Consider the following 19,044-nt stretch of genomic DNA (forward strand, 5'->3'; position numbering starts at 1 on the left):
AGATAGAAAAATGAAAGTTTGTTCAGAACCAGGAGGTGTGTAATAAGGATAATAAGAGGATAATAAGATATCTTTAATACTTTTGGAGTAATTGGCACTCCAATAAACACACACACACACACACACACACACAGGTTTGTTTCACTATATTAGTGAGGACATCTCATAGACTTCCATTGATTTCATAGCAGACTAATTATATTTTTTATCCCCTAACCCTCACAGAATCCTGTGCACATCAGTAAACTTAAAGCTAAGCATGATTTGGCCGATTTATGAGTCTTTTTTAATTGTGAGGACCACCTAAAATGTCCTCACTAGTGGGTTTTCAACAAGTTTCTCTGTATTAGTGAGGACATTTTCACAGTTTTTTTCCCACATTGTTTGGACTTACATATGTGGCATATAATGCAACAAGGAGTCCTTAAGTCAATTGATTTTAGTAATAGACCTAAATAAAATAATGATGTTGCCACCTTTCAAAGGTTATTTTTTGAGCTGTAGATTTGCTCCAAAATCATTGGCAAAAATGGTCATTTTAACCCCCCTCTTCAAAATAATGGATTACTCAGTAAATGGCATCCATGGCATGTACTGCTTTGGCATTCATCATCATTTATGTTTATCTTTCACCAGTAAAGAAATGATCAAAAACAACATTTTGAGCTGGATTTGTTCCATTGGCACTGAATGACCCTATAACATGAAACATGGCAAACAGTGTCAAACCACACAACATCCATTTCACACAAAGACGAACGTTCACTGCGCAAAATATAACACACACAAAAAAGGAAAGTGTTCATCAGCATTCATTTATTTCACTCCATTAGCATTCCCTGTTTCCCCCTCTGCTTTCAAAAGCCCCTTGATATGTCAGCTATTACTGAGCTAATTTCAGGAAGCTAGAGCGTGAATGTGAGGGAGCCCTAGCGTGCAATCGCGACTTCAAATGAGTAAAACGCTCGACTGCAATATCTTGCCAGAAACCTCAGTCAGCCCGGAGAGCCGAGCTTTCCTTGCTTTGGGAAGAACGATTTAGGATGAAACATTGGAAATTAAGCACGTGTAATTCATCACAGCGAGTGAAGGATTAAAAGTTGCTTTATCAGAGGAGTCGTGACAAATGAGCGCAGAGATGTTGTGGATCAAAGGAGGGTCTGTACTGGGGTGGGAATCAACAGGAACCTGGCGATAGGATATTACATAGATTTCCAACATCGTCTTGTGACAACTCTGAATAATTTATACGAGATGGCGTGATCCAGACTTTATGGTTAGGTTTAGGTTTGGGTTAGGGGTTAAACTTAGGGAAAATCATAAGAACAATCAATCAGAATCCTGATCTTTCTCTTTTGCGGTACCCAAAATGTATTTTCCTATGAAGATCATGGTTAGGTTTAGGTTAGGGGTTAAATTTAGGATATAGTAATATAGTAATAGCATTGTTATAGTTAGGTAGCTTATTCTTCTCTAGGGGTGTAAAAGCTGCAAATGTTTTATGAGCCAACTCGTACGATTTCGCTGTCTGATAGTATTATTATGACTTGTCATGAGACCAGGTAGCGATATCTGGGCCGTGAAACAATAATATTACGATTCTTTGTTAAATGTATTGTGATTCAAAACTGTGATGTAGCCTACTGTACAGTGTATTGTGATCCTTTACTCACTTGTTTCTATTTCATCTTCATCCGACTTCCTGCTCTACTTTATAGTTGAGCCAATTTAACGTGAAGCATAATCAGGTCAGTGAGGGAATTATGAACAGTGGTTCCATAGTGTTTATCATTATACGAAAACCCTGGCAGTCTAGCTGAATAGAGGATCTTTAGGACATCCTTACAAATGAAACAGGGTATAGACTTAAATTCTTAACTTGCTCTGAATTAGCATTTTGAATTGAATAGAAATAATTGAACGTTTGTTGACCGAATGTCGCAATATGGTTTGTCTTTTCACACAATTGCTCCAAGCTGGTCAGTTTCCAAAAAAATATTAACGGAAACTGAATATTCTGGTTCAGTACAAATTAAGCTCAATCAACAGCATTTGTGGCATAATACTGATTGCAACAATTTATTTAGACCCATTCCTCAATGCAAACATTTGGGTTCCAATGAGGCACTTACAATGGAAGTGAATGGGGGCAATTTAAAATAAAATAAAAAGTTGTGAAAGTTAAAATACTTTTTCAAAAGTATAGCCACAAGATGTAAACAATAACCATGTAAGCATGATTTTAAAGTTATAGCCAATTTTACAACTTTGATGCTATGACAACGTAACACTGAAATCCCTAAAACCCTAAAATGACTGTAAAAACAATGATTTAAACAAATGTACAGCTCAAATAAAACACCAGTTTAAAGCTGCACTACGTAACTTTGTGCTCTCTAGCGACATCTGTGGTTGAAATTTAAAATTGCAAGCAATTTGCGAAAGAATACATAATGTCCGTCGTGTTTTGACATTGCTGCTCTGGCAGATGAATCTCATGATTTGAGGTTACCTGGACATCGCCTGTGTGATCATGACTGGAAGATATTCAGAGCTGGAGTTATAATGTGCTATTTTCTGCTCCAAAACCGCCATAAAAAAGCCAGACTACAGTATGCAAGTGCACATGGGGACAAAGATCTTACTTTTTGAGGAAATGTCCTCTGGTCTGATGAAACAAAAATGGAACTGTTTGGCCATAATGACCATCGTTATGTTTGGAGGAAAAAGGGAGAGGCTTGCAAGCCAAAGAACACCATCCAAACCGTGAAGCATGGGGGTGGCAGCATCATGTTGTGGGGGTGCTTTGCTGCAGGAGGGACTGGTGTACTTCACAAAATAGATGGCATCATGAGGAAGGAAAATTATGTGGATATATTGAAGCAACATCTCAAGACATCAGCCAGGATGTTAAAGCTCGGTCACAAATGGGTCTTCCAAATGGACAATGACCCCAAGCATACCTCCAAAGTTGTGGCAAAAATGGCTTAAGGACAACAAAGTCAAGGTACTGGAGTGGCCACCACAAAGCCCTGACCCCAATTTGATATAAAATATATGGGCAAAACTGAAAAAGCATGTGCGAGCAAGGAGGCCTACAAATCTGACTCCAGTTACACCAGTTCTGTCTGGAGGAATGGGACAAAATTCCAGCAACTTATTGTGAGAAACTTGTGGAAGGCTCCCCAAAACGATTGACCCAAGTTAAACAATTTAAAGGCAATGCTACCAGATACTAACAAATTGTATGTAAACTTCTGACCCAATGGGTATATGATTAAAGAAATAAAAGCTGAAATAAATAATACTCTCTACTATTATTCTGACATTTCACATTCTTAAAATAAAGTAGTGATCCTAACTGACCTAAGACAGGGAATGTTTTCTACGATAAAATGTCAGGAATTGTGAAAAACTGAGTTTAAATGTATTTGGCTGAGGTGTATGTAAACTTCTGAATTCAGCTGTAATGATTAATCATTTAAAAATGAAATATTACTTGCTTTTATGAAGACAAACAACACTCTTATTTACATATTTTGAATGATTTGTACATTTTTCTGACACTACACTCAAAGTGCTTTTACATAGAGAAAAGGGGACTCCATATTTTAATGATTATTCAAGTGTTTTATCGACTGTTTGTGTTGTATTGTATTATCAGTTTAAGAGGTGAAACTTGTGATAATGCTGATTCGAGTTCAATTAAAGACATTATTAATCTAGTCAACTAAATCAATGATGAAAACGTTTGTCGATGAAAGTTTTTTGATTTCATCAACGATAATGAAGATGAGACGAAAAAGGCGCATCATGAAGATTTTTTATTTATGAATTTATTTTTATCCCCCTTTTCTCCCAATTTGGAATGTCCAATTCCCACTACTTAGTAGGTCCTCGTGGTGGTGCGGTTACTCACCTCAATCCGGGTGGCGGAGGACAAGTCTCAGGTGCCTCCGCTTCTGAGGCAGTAAATCTGCACATCTTATCATGTGGCTCGTTGTGCATGACACCGCGGAGACCCCGCATGTAGAGGCTCATGCTCCGCGATCCACGCACAACTTACCACGCGCCCCATTGAGAACGAGAACCACTAATTGTGACCACGAGGAGGTTACCCCATTTGACTCTACCCTCCCTAGCAACCCGGCCAATTTGGTTGCTTTGGAGACCTGGCTGGATTTACTCAGCACACCCTGGATTCGAACTCGCGACTCCAGGGGTGATAGTCAACATCAATACTCGCTGAGCTACACAGGCCCCTCATCATGAAGATTATTAAATTATTTTATTAAAGCATACTGTTAACAAAAATATGATGATAAAAATTATACTGCAAGATATTAACAGTGCAAGATAAAAACAGAAGAAACATCTTGAGAATCTGTATATACAGTAGAAGAAGATATTAGACATGGATTCATTTTTAAAGCATGAAGAATTCAGAATACAGTAGACTAACTTCTAAAAAGTAGCTAATACTTCAGTCTATTCATTATTATTTCAAGAGCTCAGGTTTTTCACAACAAGGACAGTAGGCCTATGTACATTTATACAGTATGTTTGAAACATGTTTACATTAGAAAATGCTTATACATTTGTTTTTCTAAATATTTGATTCTAATTTTGTCTGTTACAGTTTGACACTTTTTTCCATTTTTCACGTCGTCATCAACTAAATAATATTTTCGTTGACTAAAACGGACTAAAATGAATGAATATGACATGATGAAATACTGACTAATTTTACAGGACATTTTTGTCAAAAGACTAAAACTGTGACTAAAATGAAAAACTAAAAAATGAACAAGTTGATAAAGCAAGTGAAACTGTAGGCCTAATAACACTGTAAACTAAAAACATAAAACGAGCAATAATGGGGATAAAATATACTTTATTAAGCATGAAAATAATATGTACAAGAAGTCAATTTCAGAAGTCATACGTATTAGTAAACATGCACAGTAACTTCCCCTGATAACGGATCGCGATTGGTAAGCACACGAGTAATGTTCGATTCATAAAAGCATTACCCCTACCAGACAACATACTGTATCCAATTCCAAGCATTATAGCAGGTAAACAACTTTACCAAATGGACAGATAAACATCCATCCAGACTCTGCTGGACTGTGTGAAAGTGACTGATTGAACTGAAAAGTGTCCTCAGCCGGAACACATGACAGCTGGCACTTCTTTTCTGTGTTTACGGACATGACATCATGATGCAAGAGGAACGACATAAGCCAGCGATTTCGTGCCAAATCCATCCCGACAGCTCAAAAGACAAATTATATTTATAGGCTTACCGAAATGAATCGGGGTAAGGGAAGGACACATAAACACTGATTGTTTATGTACTTAATAAATAATGGCAATTTGTTCATTTTTAACCCAAAAAATCTTACATAGTGCAGCTTTAAACAGATGAATAAATGTCAGTGCTTTTATAAAATTATAAGCTTCACATTTCTACCTTTTAAACCATAAAAAAATTGGCCCCATTCACTTTCATTGTAAGTGTCCCAGTATAACCAGTATTTTTTTTTTTTTTAAAGAAAAGGGAGGAGTAAAAATAAATTTTTGTGGCAATCAACATTATGCCTCAAATGCTGTTGATTTCCCCATTTCTCCCCAATTTGGAATGCCCAATTCCCAATGCGCTCTAAGTCCTCGTGGTGGTGTAGTGACTCGCCTCAATCCGGGTGGCGGAGGACGAATCTCAGCGTTACCACCGACAGCGAGAACCACATTATAGTGACCACGAGGAGGTTACCCCATGTGACTCTACCCTCCCTAGCAACCGGGCCAATTTGGTTGCTTAGGAGACCTGGCTGGAGTCACAGAGCCAGGATATACTCAAAAAATGTCCTCTTTGTGTTCCACGGAAGAAAGAAAGTCATACAGGTTCGGAACAAAATGAGGGGAGAGTTAAAAATGAAAGAGTTTTCATTTTTGTGTGAAGTGCTCCTTTAAGATGTGATTTACCTACTGGTTGCTTGTATTCCTCATCTAAAATAGCTTTCAGAAGCTTCATCAGCAGGATGAAAGGTGTGTGTGTGTGTGTGTGTGTGTGTGTGTGTGTGTGTGTGTGTGTTAATTCACTGATGAGACGAGGCACGTTTCATGTTTCTCTTCTCAAACGCTCACGATCTGTTGGGAAATCACATCCAAATTCTACAGGCAAGACTTGGCAGGCCTGAGGCAAAGCCAGAATCTCTCCCCAATTTCACTGAGCGCTCGCTTTGCCACTTCTCTTCCAAATAAGCCTCTATGGGAGATGATGATGATGATGATGATCAGAATGAGTTAAGCAAGCTGTACTGTTGCAAGTAAAGTTAGCCTGCATGCCCTTAAACCCTTGCGTATCATTTCATTCATTGCTTAATTTGTTCAAAACATCAAAGTCAAGGCCCTGTCACTGTATAACTGCAGAAATACAGTACATCAAATGCAACCACACCCAAAACAAGTTTACATATTGAATGGCTATGGCATAAAATGCCAAACTACAATACATCTCTTATTATTCCAGCAGTACAAAGTATGTAGTATGCATAATGTGCACCGTATGCAAATGATCTGTATGCAAGTAATACCCTGATACTGCACTGGTCTTAATGTACTTAATGTATACATTGTGCTCAACTTGACCTTCAATATCCAGTGTGACGAATGAACCGGAAGTATTATCAGCCACCTTATTTCATTTATGTTTGGAGTCACAAGAGCTAAGGTATTTTTACACAAAACTGAAAAAAAACATAACAGCAAAATCAAAGCGAATATCATAAATATATTCAATATTACCCATGGCATATACTGTGCAGTGTTCAGTAAGTATTAAGAAAGTATTCCATTCTTAGCACAATCACTGTCTGACTGCCATGTTATATAAATCAACCCCTCCTCTTAACCTGTTCAGCGGAAGAGTGGCCCTGTACTAACCTTTTACCTTCACTAGCCCATTTCCTAATGCCTTCTCAAGTCTGGGGGTTTATGGAGATCTCAAACTCTCTCTGTTCCCCCAAAATCTGCAAGATAATCTCTCTGAAATGCTGGAAGACTTCAGAATGGAGGCCTCTCGCTTTAATTGTTTAGATTCACTCCTGACTCGCACGTTTACATTCTGAGCTTTTAATAACTGATTGTAATAGTGTGAATTTATTCACTACTGCTTTGGCCACTGTACAGTTATGCTTTGAGATATAAATGGTGCTGCATATGCTCTCTTGTGTCCAAACATAATTATACAGTATTTTATCCTGTGTTCCCATGTGTCAGGAAAACTCTGCCAGAAACTCTATACGTTATAGCCTGAATTAATCTATGACTCTCTCCATATTTATTTATTTGTACATGACTTGTCACTACTAAGCGAATAGTACAACATTGTTTTTCAGTGTGAAATACATCATCCTTAACATGAATTAGTAATGCTTATGGGTGTTTTTTTTTTTTTTTTTTTTTAATACTGCCACACAGTAAGGCTAGTGTTTCCCACAAGATTTTGTGAGACTGTGGTGGGTGGACCTCGGACCCTCTAGGGGGGTCTGGGGGCATGGTTCCCCGTAAGAAACTTTTAAAGTTCAATGCATCAATCTGGTGCACTTTGAGAGCAAAATTAAGAGGCTAGATCTATGAAGTACTTTGTGCTCTTGTAAACAATTTTGTGCTCTAGTAGTCATTTAATCATAAACACATTGGTTGTATAGATATGAATGGTGATGATTGCCAGATTACCAGAGCCGCTGGTAAATAATGTTAACGTTGTTACTGAGTGAGAGATGCTTTGCCGAAGCAACGGCGCAAAACACAATGTTAGAGATCTTTTAAGTTATTATGAGAAGTGTACAAATATTTTTGGTTCATTATGAAACTGTGGCTGCCACAGTCTAGGTAATTAATGGCAAACACTGAAGGCATCTTAATCTCCTGTAATTCCCACTGACATTGGTATTAGCACTAAGAAAGCTCTGATCTCTCGCAGCGGTGTATATTAACTTTGACTTTCATCAGTTAGGAAGGATAGCGCTGCCTTTCTGACTGAGCGCAAGACAAAAGATGTCAACATGAAATCAAATTTGATCCTATTTATATTCTTAATACACGTTCCTGGTCTTATTGTGCACTATTCAAAAAGCTTTCTTAAAAGTGGGTGCCGGTGGTGTTTCAGGACGGGAGTAGTGCTCCACAATATTCTGCAAATTCACAATGAGGTCTGACTCCATTCTCAAACTGATCTAAAAGTGAAATCAGAAACAGTAAGTTGATGATTCTTTAGATAAAATCGGTCTGTGCTTACCAAAATGTGAAATGCTGCCCCAGTGGCCAAAGCAGTAAGTGTTGCTGGACGTAGGGGCATATGTGAGCTCATTCATTGTCCACAGAGGGGTGCCAAAAGCGAGTTGTAAAGTGTTTTCAGCTGTACAGGCAGTAACAAGGTGAAGAGGAATACATATTTTAGAATCTAAACCCCCCAACCCAAACCCCAAACCTAAACGTAACCATCAGTGGAGTAAAAATTAGCAAAAAAATGCAACCTCCAAATCACGCTCGTCACTGATAATGCGAACGGGTTCACTTCCTGGTTTCAACGTGGGATCTGAACCCAGGTCTCCCATGACGCTGACGCAATGCGCTTCCGCTAACGCCACAGGGAAAGGTGGACACGCTGGAGCCAATGCAAAAATGTCTGATTGGTGATGCCGCTTGTTGGTGAGTCAGCAAATTGTGGCCGATCCTAGGATACTGGATCTCTCTGAAACGAAATGCCGACTTCCTGTGTGATCATGTTGCCATTCTGGTATAGAACACCCACTTTTCATGATCCAGTCAAGTCCCAGTAAGTTTTTTCTCATCATATATCATGTTTCACTCAGAAATTCGTCACATTTCTTAAGTGAAATGGTTTGGGACTCCTCTTTCATGTTGACTTTAAGATTAAGGTCTAGAAAAATGCTTACTGCTTCAATATATAGACTTCCAATGAAATCTTTACTCTAGGGGCTCGAATACACTTTGATTTAAAGGCTTTTCTTTTTCTTATGGATACGGACACAGAACGGCAGTCTGATAACAGTTCTGCTGCTCGCTTCCAGTGTTCATTGGGTCTGGCTTGAGGTGAGACTGGGGTTGAACTGATAATAAAAGTGGAAGAGCTTTTTGGCAAGTCCCCTGAGAAGGCTTTCTTCCTGGACTGCTGCCTGAGTCACGGCTTGCGTGGTTCCCAAGGACTGCCTGGAGGTTTTGGCTGCTGGTATTTGGACCCCTGGGGAGGTGCACTACACATGGACTCCAGACGCTCATGGGAACGGGATATTCCTAGAACTACAGTTGAAGAAAGCCTTCTCCCTGTCATACTCTGATCCCTTGAGACTCGATGCGCTCAAGTAGTGATGCCCTGTTATGCTGATTTAGAACCACATTCTTCCCCCAGCATTCTTCATGAATTGAATTATCATAAACAAAATGAAAATGGTTCTGAGAACATTTAAAAATATATGATCACTGTCAACAACCATGTCAGCTCTTGCTATTTTTTGACCGTTGGTTTGTAAAATAATGAAACCAATGTAATGGTAGACCAATGGAAGATGCAGAGTATTCAGAAAACCTATTTGGGAAATTGGGAAAGGTCATCACTTTTTCAGTTCTGTTTGGTGATGCTAGTGGTGCAGACATTTCATACTCCATTTAAGTGATTGTCAGTTGCTCACTAATATTAGCTATTTAGTTAATTGAATTACACCTGGGTTAAGTAACTGCATTTCTTCATGTGCTCTGATTCAAAACACAAGTAATTGCGGTACAATCAGTATATAGTGAATATATTTTTTTTACATTTTTATCACCTTTTCTCCCCAATTTTTGGAATTCTGAATTCCCACTACTTAGTAGGTCCTCGTGGTGGCGCGGTTACTCACCTCAATCCGGGTGGCGGAGGACAAGTCTCAGTTGCCTCCGCTTCTGAGACCATCAATTTGCGCATCGTATCATGTGACTCGCTGTGCATGACACCGCGGAGACTCCCAGCATGTGGAGGCTCATGCTACTCTCCGCGATCCACACACAACTTACCATGCGCCCCATTTAGAGCGAGAACCACTAATCGCGACCACAAGGAGTTTACCCCATGTGACTTTACGCTCATGTAGTCAGTATATAGTGAATATCGAGTATCGCAATGGTGTAATACACAGTATGCTATTTGCCGATGTGATTTCATGGGTGTATGTTTTTTGCTTTATATAATACAATGTAATTAATTGATTTAAGGATCCAAAACCTGTATTTATTCTAAAAGTAAACCATAAAATATTAAATTGATGTTTAGTTGATGGTCATAAAATCAATTGGCTCAAAAAATATGTGGAGCTTCCTGTAAACTGGAGTTGCCAAAGTCTTGTTGCCAAGGTGTTATTGTTGCCATAACTGCTACTAGAACAGTCTGTGCTCGCCAGCTATTCATTCATGTTCTTTATAAATGCATTCTCTATGAAATGACTTAAAAAAAAAAAAATCCTTGTCCAGTGAATTCTGTGGGAACGTGTCTCATTTCTAACAGTCGAGATGCCAGTGTAGTATGTACATTTGTGAGAGATCCTGCATACCGGGCGCTGTCCGTGGTGCTGAAAAGGCACTCTGTTGCTCTCTGTTTCCACTTGCTAGGCTGTGGCATACATGCACAATAATTCACCCTTTGAATGTCAAAGGTTTCAGATTTCAACAAGTTGCCTATTACTCATACTTCGTTCAGACTGCAATGTTTTGGGAGTGAGAAATCCCCATATGCATTTTGCCATCTTGTGTCTGAAAACAAGAAACATGATGGCAACAGTTCTGTCATTGGCAACTGGACTAAACTAGCGTTAGTGGCTGGAGACGTGTTTGTGCTCACCATTGAATTTGGTTGTAAAATGATGTTGTTAAATTGAATATTTAAAATATTTAAATTGTAATATTTATTTAAACATGTTTAACAAAGTAAAATTTATCATGGCAATCTAGTGTTTTCATAATTTTATAAAATGCTACAGTGTATCAAAAACTAAAACAAAAACTTTGTGGTTATTTTTATTGTGTGGTCATTTTTATTTTATTCTATTTTATTTTCAGGGTTACCACGTTCATGAAAAACCTGGAAATATCAGGGAATTTTTAAATGGGTATTTCCAGGCCTGGGAAAGTAATGAAAATTAAATATTAAACATAAAAACATGTACATTTCTATAGTGAAAAGGCATTATTCTGGCACTACTATTAATTAATTAACTTTATAACTGCATTCTCTATGAAATGATTTAAAAAATCCTTGTCCAGTAATTTGTACCACTGGAAAAATTATGGAAAATTCTTGAAAATATCATGAAAATGAATTGGTCAAAATGTTCAGCAACCCTGTAATTTAATTGTTTTATTTAATTTAATTGTGTTGTGTTGTTTTGCCAATGTATTTTAGTTTAGTTTCAGTTTTTCCAATTATGTTAGTTTTTACATTTTATAATCATGAACAATACTGTGTTCATTTAGTTTTAGTTTTCATTAATGATAGTTACACTGCTTGCACAGAGTATGTTTCAGGCTGAAACTTAAATACCTGTAGCCTCTAGATTATAGATTTAATGTAAATACAGTTTTTCTGTAGTGAATTTGGTTGTAGAATGCCGTTATCATTCCCATAAATAACTAAATAGTATTTCAAAGCATTGAGTACATAGACACTTTTAAATACATTTCATAATCAAATATATTTCATTTAGTATGATAATTGATTTGCAAAATTAGTCCTAAAGTAGACTTGCTGTAGAAATGTTTGTTGAAATTCACTCAATGTACAATACTTTCCCCTTATCATTAATTGTTCCTTCATTTATTTGTATCCTGCATCATTACACCCTAGCTGGCTTTAAACAGTTAAACACCTTTACCAGGACTAATTTGTATTAGAGGACAAGAGAAGTCAAAGTTCACCACCTCTTTGCTGACCTGACTCCAGGCCAACTTTTTACAACATCTCCCTTCCCCAGTCTCATAAACCCATGTGGAATTAATCTCTCTTTGGCTGTATTCCCACCTCTCTAATCCCGATCACTCTCTCTGTCTCTTGCAAATGTCAGTCCGCATCTCTCCCCGCTCATCTGTTCCCTGGACAACTGCTATCTCCTCCACTGCATCTATGCAGTGGCTGGGCAGATACTAATGAGGCTACCCAGTAGAGGGATAAGAGAATAGATCTGTCTCCTTATTCTATTCCTTTGACAGCCATTGTGTATTCAGGCCTCAAGGCTGGATTTGACATAAACCAACCCTGTGTTTCACTCGTCAAGTGTGCTTTTGGGGCTTTTGCGTGCACCTGTTGTCTGCTGCGTTGTTAGAGTTGGTGAACTCAACCTGGAGGGCAACCGGCTGTAAAAGTATTTTGTCTCATGTTAGGGATGGGTGATGATGGTGGACTAGTTGTCCAATGACCGACTAGTCGATTAGCCAAAAAAACCTCGACTAAGGTTAGAGGTTTAGAGTTACTTTCAAATTTATGTGCCATTAAACCAGATACATTTTTGAGGGAGCTAGCTATAAACATATCGATTGTTTAGCTAACTTTAACTAATTCATAGTGCTTCACCCTATTTGTAAGAGCTGCCTCTGAAACCACTTTCTTTTTCATCTGAGGTCTAAGGTTCAACCCCTCACTTCCAATCATGTCATTTAGAGACAACTTTTCATAATCCAATCAATTCCTGATGGATAAATTCAAATCCAGCACTACATTTGATCTGGTTGAACATGTTGTTACATTACAGAAGTAAAATGATGGCAAACACCATTTCATGTTCAGTTTAAATTTCTTACCAATGTAAAGACACTTTCTCACAGATCGCTGGCTCACACACTGGTCTAATCCTAGAACAGCTATTTGTCTTTTGTCATCAACTCCCAGTGGGAAGAGTGCAGTTTACGCAGATTATATATCCAAAACTAGGTTACAATGGATGCTGTGTGCATGGCCTTATTTAATTGCGGCTGCCTCTGTAAATGTAGCGGTCTCTATAAAATAAATATTTTACATGCATGATGAGACAAAAGCCACATTTTCATCCTTGGATCAATAAACAATTCTATCAAATCTTCTTGGAAAGAAACAGAAGTCCTCTTATCTGGTCTACCCCATAAACATAATCTATGAAAGTACGCAAACGCACACGCGAATGCTTGGCCAGCACATTGCAGTGTGCAGTATTTCAAAATGCAATGCAAATGGGGGCCTGGGTAGCTCAGCGAGTAAAGACACTGACTACCAATCCTGGAGTTTGCGAGTTCGAATCCAGGGCGTGCTGAGTGACTCCAGCCAGGTGTCCTAAGCAACCAAATTGGCCCAGTTGCTAAGGAGGGTAGAGTCATATGGGGTAACCTCCTTGTGGTCGCTATAATGTGGTTCTCGCTCTCGGTGGGGCGCGTGGTGAGTTGTGCGTGGATGCCGCGGTGGATGACGTGAAGCCTCCACACGCGCTATGTCACGTGATAAGATGCGCAGATTGATGGTCTGAGACGCGGAGGCAACTGAGATTCGTCCTCCGCCACCCGGATTGAGGCGAGTCACTACGCCACCACGAGGACTTAGAGTGCATTGGGAATTGGGCATTCCAAATTGGGGAGAAAAAAAAAGAAAATGCAACGCAAATGAAAATGAGCTTCCATAGATTTAATCATTTGCCTCCATGTTATGGATGTGCAAAACTACACACTAATGTACATAGATGTGTTTTTTTTAAGTTAGACTATTTTATTTTATTTTTTGTAAAAATGCAATGCTCATGGTGGATGCTCAAAAAACAGCGCAAGAGGCGACACAATGGTCAAAGATGTCTGTCTTAATGTGTATGGCTGTGGCAGCTGTGCTTTAAAAGTGATGAATGTAGACAACTGTTTTTTGTTTTTGTTTTCTAGTTTTACATGGTCTGTGTGGAACCCGGGTTGCATATTCATTTTCAATGATAGGGAGGCGTCAGGTGGCAAAACAAGCTCATTTCCAAGCTTGTTCACGAGAATCCTGCCACGCTGCTGTGTAAGACTGCTTGCGGCGCAAACTGCGCAAGATAAAAATATTTTCTCTCTCTGCTGCTGCCGCTTGTTATTGAACAATGAAACGACATTTAGCTTTTATGTAGTCAAAAGCAACATGGAGAACAATAAACTCGCCATTACTGAATTTCCTGGGGGTATTCCAGAAAGTGGGTTTTTGAACATTTTGAATGGATTTTGAATGTGCATTTGTAGCCCTCCCATTTTAATGATTGATGTGATGTTATTTATTCTATATCAATTTGCGAATAGAAATATGAAGTAACATGCAGTCTGTTTCTTTAGTCATTAAAAATCTAATGCGCTAAGGTTGCAAGACGCCATCAATACTTACAATTAAACTATTTAGTTATGACGCTGATATTATAATTTGACATTCATATATATATATAAAAAATGTTGGTTACTGTATTTATAAAAAAATTACAGGTTACAATGAGGCATGTAAGGGAATTGGGCCAATTTCTGGAGAGTTAAAAGGTAGAAATTTCAAGCTTAAAATTGTATAAAAGCACTTAAAAGAATTTATCTGTCAGTACTCAATACTAAAATACTAAAATTGTAGTTGTACGGTCATTTTAGGGTTTACGGCATTGAGTCGTCATGGCAGCGAATATGTAAAATTGGCTATAACTGTACACCGCAAAGGTTATAAAGTGATTTTGTGATCACACTAAAATAATGTTAACACAGAAATTGTTTTTGTCTTGTGGCTATACTTTTGAAACTATTTTGAGTATTTTAATGTTTACAGATTGGCCCCATTCACTTCCATTGTAAGTGCCTTACTGTAACTAAAATTTGTGCTTTTTTATTTTTTTTTATATGTATCCCCTTTTCTCCCAATTTGGAATGCCCAATTCCCACTACTGTAGGTCCTCGTGGTGGCGCGGTTACTCACCTCAGTCCGGGTGGCGGAGGACAAGTCTCAGTTGCCTCCGCTTCTGAGACAGTCAATCCGCGCATCTTATCATATGGCTCGTCATGCATGACACCGCGGAGACTCACAGCATGTGGAGACTCATGCTACTCTCCGCGATCCACACACAACTTACCACACGCCCCACTGAGAGCGAGAACCACTAATCACAACCACAAGGAGGTTACCCCATGTGACTCTATCCTCCCTAACAACCGGGCCAATTTGGTTGCTTAGGACACCTGGCTGGAGTCACTCAGCACGCCCTGGATTCAAACTCGCGACTCCAGGGGTGATAGTCAACATGAATACTCGCTGAGCTACCCAGGCCCCCCGATTTTTGCTTTTTTTAAAGAAAATTCAAAATTTATTTTTGTGGTAATCAACATTATGCCACAAATGCTGTCGATTAAACTCAACTTGTATTGAACCTGGAATATTCCTTAAAATATTTGAAACACTGTTAAATTTCTCATGGTCGTCGTTTTTATTGCTATCTAGTGAAATATTATAATATAGTGTGTAACTAAAACTACAATTATTTCACATCATTTTTATTTGTGTTTGTTTTGGAGTCATGAAAATGTATTTGTTTATTTTCGTACGTTTTTCTTTTTTATTTCTGTAATGAACATATTTTCTTTTAGTTTTCATTTAGTGTGTTTTCGGCCTTTAATACCAGTAACCATAAAAACAATAAGCAAATGCAGTTGCCAGATACACTGCATGCTGGGAGAAGGGTCAGTGTTTTATTACTGCATTTGTTCATTTCCCAGAGTGATCCTTGAATTAGAGATGAAGTTGACTTGGCGGCACGCAGTCCCTCTGACTCAGCGCTGGTTAATCGCGGGAAGTGACAGCGCTTGAGTCAGACTCCCAATGCTCTCGGCCCCCACTGGTTTCAGCTCTCAGCTTTGAGTGGATTGAGAACACCCATGTGGAAATGTCTTCCACCACATCCAGGACAGAGTCTGTCTCCCCAGTGTCACGCCTGTCTGATGGGACTATGCGGGGCAAGTAGGGACAGGTGTGCAAGAAAGCTATCAAATTATCACGCTGCTGTCCCATGATGCTCAATTTCATTTGTGAACACTTGCCTATATGTCTGCCTAAGTCATGGGAATATTTACTAATCAGTTGTGAATAGGCTAATAAGGACAATATAATCCTCTTTCTGGAATGTAGAGTAGTTCATGCATATGCCTAATAGGGTTGTCCAATCTTAATGTAAAAGTTTGAAATAAAGTCATAGTGCCACATCCTGTTATCAGTACCATTAAATTAACATTAAATATAACATTATGTGGCGATTTCTAACAGAGAAGCAAAATTCAGAATGACAGAATTGGCTTCTTTTTATTTATGAGTTGAAATTTGAATTGAATTGACCACACCCACACGGGATGTTGCATTGGAATTTGAATTGGAATGACAGGAAAATGAATTTACTGAATTGCAGTTCAACATAGTTACATTAGTCTTTACAAGTTACACAAGTTTTGCGACAAAACATAAATAATTACATCATTACTTTTGACAAATTATGCCGATTTATTCCCTTTGTTATTACATACATTTTATTTAACTGATTAGACATACTGTATTTCTCTAAACTATTTATACAGACATTAAAGAGATTTGAATTTTGTTATACAGCACCACGAAGTGTCCACCACATTGTTTTCATATAACTAAAATAAAAAAATAAATAGACATAAAATTGTGAATCTTTTGATTTCATATCAGCATTTACCTCCATTTTGAAGACTTTGAGGTACATTTTCTGGAAAATTAAGAATTTTCACCTTGATCTGTAATTTAAAAGTTGATATAAATATAATGAAAAAACACATTAAATGTAAATTTCTTTAGGTGGAACTTCAAATATCATCTGATGTTTCTGAAAAAAAAAAAAAAATTCTATGGTAAAGTGTTTTTGTATAATTCATGCTGAAAAATGTAAAGTATTCTTAAAGACTACACTTGCAGCAGTTATTTGAATATGAAATTTAATTTTATGTTATTATTTTTATTCTACTTCTGTCTACTTTCTATTCTATGCATTCCTTGTATTTTGTATACAAAGACTAGATCCAGGCACACCGTTTTTATTTCATGTCTCTTTTAACATCCTTTCTGTTATTTACAGTCTGTTGGTGATCAAAAAGTTAAAAAGAAACATTATTTCTAATCATATATTGCACGGATGAGGGAAAAATAACTGTGCAACTTCTCTCTCGTTAATGTGCGCTGCGCTCATTCAGTCCTCAATGCTTGCCCACGGAGCAGCCGTTCTCTTAAAGAGACAGTACCAATTTAGCGCTTGTTTTTCATATCAATGTAAATCGCACAAGTGCATACAAAAACATTCAACAAAATGTAGTAAGTGTAATAAATGTGTAAATACATAAATATTTAAAGGTACAATCAAACATTATGAAATATTATAACTTCAGAAAACACTGTAAATATGAAAGAATTTCACAAATACAAATCTTTAACAAAAGGTTGTTTTTTTTACATTGTAGTTTTGATATAGTAGCATGTAAATTAATATTTTTATTATATAATTTTCATTAGGTTCCAATCTTTTTTCCAACCTTTCAATTTGTATGAAATTTCAAACAGTGACAACAGCTTGTATTAGTATTAAAAATGCAAATTCATGACATCATATAAATTGATATAATGTGAAATTTGTACATTTGTATACAAGCTAATACAATACAATGCACTGTACAGTCTGACATACTATATTGCATGAAATCATACAGCTGCGCTCCAAAGTTTGCATACCCTGGCAGAAATTGTGAAATTTTGGCATTGATTTTGAAAATATGACTGATCATGCAAAAAAAACTTTTATTTAAGGATAGTGATCATATGAAGCCATTTATCATCACATAGTTGTTTGGCTCCTTTTTAAATCATAATGATAACAGAAATCACCCAAATGGACCTGATCAAAAGTTTACATACCCTTGAATGTTTGGCCTTGTTACAGACTCACAAGGTGACACACACAGGTTTAAATGGCAATTAAAGGTTAATTTCCCAACCTGTGGCTTTTTAAATTGCAATTAGTGCCTGTGTATAAATAGTCAATGAGTTTGTTAGCTCTCACGTGGATGCACTGAGCAGGCTAGATACTGAGCCATGAGGAGCAGAAAAGAACTGCCAAAAGACCTGCATAACAAGGTAATGGGACTTTATAAAGATGGAAAAGGATATAAAAAGATATCCAAAGCCTTGAAAATGCCAGTCAGTACTGTTCAATCACTCATTAAGAAGTGGAAAATTCGGGGATCTCTTGATACCAAGCCAAGGTCAGGTAGACCAAGAAAGATTTCAGCCACAACTGCCAGAAGAATTGTTCGGGATACAAAGAAAAACCCACAGGTAACCTCAGAAGAAATACAGGCTGCTCTGGAAAAAGATGGTGTGGTTGTTTCAAGGAGCACAATACGATGATACTTGAACAAAAATGTGCTGCATGGTCGAGTTGCCAGAAAGAAGCCTTTACTGTGCCGATGCCAAAAAAAGCCTGGTTACAATATGCCCGACAACAGCTTGACATGCCTCACAGCTTCTGGCACACTGTAATTTGGAGTGACGAGACCAAAATAGAGCTTTATGGTCACAACCATAAGTGCTATGTTTGGAGAGGGGTCAACAAGGCCTATAGTGAAAAGAATACCATCCCCACTGTGAAGCATGGTGGTGGCTCACTGATGTTTTGGGGGTGTGTGAGCTCTAAAGGCACGGGGAATCTTGTGAAAATTGATGGCAAGATGATTACAGCATGTTATCAGAAAATACTGGCAGACAATTTGCATTCTTCTGCACGAAAGCTGCGCATGGGACACTTTTGGACTTTCCAGCATGACAATGACCCTAAGCACAAGGCCAAGTTGACCCTCCAGTGGTTACAGCAGAAAAAGGTGAAGGTTCTGGAGTAGCCATCACAGTCTCCTGACCTTAATATCATCAAGTCACTATGGGGAGATCTCAAATGTGCGGTTCATGCAAGACGACCAAAGTCT

General features: G+C 38.0%; 1 protein-coding gene across 4 annotated transcripts in view; it reads left to right on the plus strand.

Moving 5' to 3' along the window:
- The window catches only part of LOC127437078 (serine/threonine-protein kinase BRSK2-like), a 303,325-nt gene that overhangs the window by 54,228 nt on the left and 230,053 nt on the right, over window positions 1–19,044 (plus strand). The gene's annotated exons all lie outside the window — the stretch shown is intronic.

Source organism: Myxocyprinus asiaticus, chromosome 48, assembly GCF_019703515.2.
Source record: "Myxocyprinus asiaticus isolate MX2 ecotype Aquarium Trade chromosome 48, UBuf_Myxa_2, whole genome shotgun sequence".
NCBI lineage: Eukaryota > Metazoa > Chordata > Actinopteri > Cypriniformes > Catostomidae > Myxocyprinus > Myxocyprinus asiaticus.